This window comes from Bos mutus, chromosome 10 (assembly GCF_027580195.1).
Source record: "Bos mutus isolate GX-2022 chromosome 10, NWIPB_WYAK_1.1, whole genome shotgun sequence".
Taxonomy (NCBI): Eukaryota; Metazoa; Chordata; class Mammalia; order Artiodactyla; family Bovidae; genus Bos; species Bos mutus.
Genome location: NC_091626.1, coordinates 19,835,025 through 19,837,552, shown reverse-complemented (window position 1 = coordinate 19,837,552; position 2,528 = coordinate 19,835,025).

Genomic DNA, 2,528 nt, shown 5'->3' with positions numbered 1-2,528 from the left:
CTTAACTGTGGAGTGCACATGAAACATTCCGAAATGTCTGCCCATGGAGCATATAATTTGCTACTCAGTGGCAGGTAGACATTAAAATTCAATTATGGGTTGGGGGTAGTGTTAGGGGTAATCAGATTTTACAACTGTAGGATGAAAAGGTAAATTTTGATGTGCATTAAAGGAAAAAAAATTAGAGTATACAGAGAAGTAAATGAAAACTGCTCAGAAATAGACAGAAGTATGAGCTTGCTGGCATTTGTATTTCAGTAACAGGTACGTATATTTTACCAGCTGTTTAAAGTCAGAATGGGAAAGGATTTGAGTGGAACATGTTTTCAGTAGTGTCTTAAGAGTGTCACCTTACCATTCTGCAGTACTAGCCATTGCCTCTGAAAAAGCTCAAGAAGTGTATCGTCTTAAACTCTCAAAATACACCATTGGAAAAACCTGACAGGCCTAGTAGTACCAGGTGAACCTGCAGTAACCAGATATATAAGCTTGTGAGCTATCTCTGCCTAAAAGGTAATGAAGTTTTCATCAGGTTGAAGATTCAAAGAATAAGTATAGCTAACTACAGGAGGCAGTATTAGAGGCAGAGAGGCTGACTCTTCCTACCTTGAATAGTGATTAAATAACTTTTTGACTTGGAATTGTTTAACTTAAAATTTTGAAAAAGGAAAGTTACTGGAAAATTAGGAAAGGACTTGCGTAACATAATTTCAAATAATGCTTAGGTATTATAGGTAAAATATTAAAGTTCTCCCTTTCACCCTCGATGCCCATTCCTCAGGATAAGCGCTGTTAGTAGTTGGTTGTGTTTCTTTTCAAAGCTTGTCCTATAAAGACATGAACATTTATAGGCTGTAGTGCTTTGTTGTCATTGTTTAGTCACTAAATTGTGTCCATCTCTTTGCGACCCCATGGACTGTAGCCCACCAGGCTCTTCTGTCCATGGGATTTCCCAGGCAAGAATACTGGAGTGGATTGCCATGCACTCTTCCAGGGTATCTTTCTGACCCAGGGATCCAGCCCCGGTCTCCTGCATTGCGGGCAAATTCTTCACCACTGAACCACCTGGGAAGCCCCTGTATTAATTATGTTATAATTCATTTTGATATTTATAGCCTTCATTTTTTAAGTATAGTAATTGGAGTGACAGATCCTTTCATTTATATTAGTGTATGGAGCCTCTAGGATACATCTGTTGTTATTGTCACTGAAGGGAATTATGTTGATGATGACTGAATTCTTGATAAAAAATTGGCTCACTGAGAGGACCTTTCTCATTCCAAACAAGGAAAAGCTTCATTAAATGGAAAAAGAAGAATATATTGCTGTATTTTTATACTCAGTCATTTTTTTTTGGTGGAAATCTTAAAAGTTTATACATTTACTATTTGGCATGTAAATAATTCCTGGGACAACTCTGCTAATTTTTAATGGAAGTGTACTGTATACAGTTTTGCTATCCCTTTCCAAGAGAAGCATACTGCCTGTGTTTGGGGCAGTAGGTTAGTAATATAACCTGATCCTTCCCCTCATTGTGGAGGTGGAGGTAGTACCTAATTGTGGAGTTATGAGATAATGAAGACCTGAAACAAAATGATAAGAGTATAATTAAGTAATTATGAGAGAATAGTTTTGGGTTGTTGACTGAACATTGGGATTTCCAGAGGAATTGAGGAGGGAGCAGATTTTAGTATATAGAACATTTGTGAACAGGAATCAAGAATTTTGGATTCTAGTAAGGGTTTTCAGCTACATTCTAAGCCTCTTTGGACTATGATATCTAAGTGTTAGATTGGGGTGAGAATTAGCTTTAGGAATTTTCAAACAGTAGCAAGTTTTTTTCTTTAAAAAGTAGAATCTTAAGTTTTAATTAGATAAATGTAGAGCTGTTTGGGGGAGAAGGAATCCACTAACTGTTCCAAAGAATCCTTAGGGCCCGAGGAGCTGGCTTTTAAAATTATTGAAATATATGACCCCTTTGTAGACCTACTTCTGAAGTTTTTGCACAAGGATGTTTCTTACCTTTGATTTACAGTCTGCTTGGGCATTCTTGGTATCTGTGGATACTTTGCAAAGTAGACGATTGAAATATTTTTACTAATACATGTGTCCACAGTTGAAATAAGACCAAAAGAAAGGATGATCCTTTTAAGACAGTCTTATTATTAGACAGCACAGCATAATCATCCTATGCAAAGTGTACTTGGTAAAATAATTTTTATTGCAAGGTTTGTAAGCTGCTTTGTGAGAAAGAGCTACCTGTCATTTGTCCTGAGTTTTGAAATCCAAATTCAAATAGGAGAATACAGAGGTGTGCTGTTGAGACTCTGCTTGGAAAAGGATTGAAAGTGCTATTCCTTTTCATCCCTTAGTGGGAAGAAAATCTTAGGGGTAGCAACCACCTTGAAGATCTGCCAGTAAGAACTGGAGGTCTACCACTAAGTTCCAGTTTACTATTTAGGAGTGCCAGCTTAAAACAATAAGTCACAGGATGTCAAATACTTTTTAAGCTCACAGGCCCACACAAT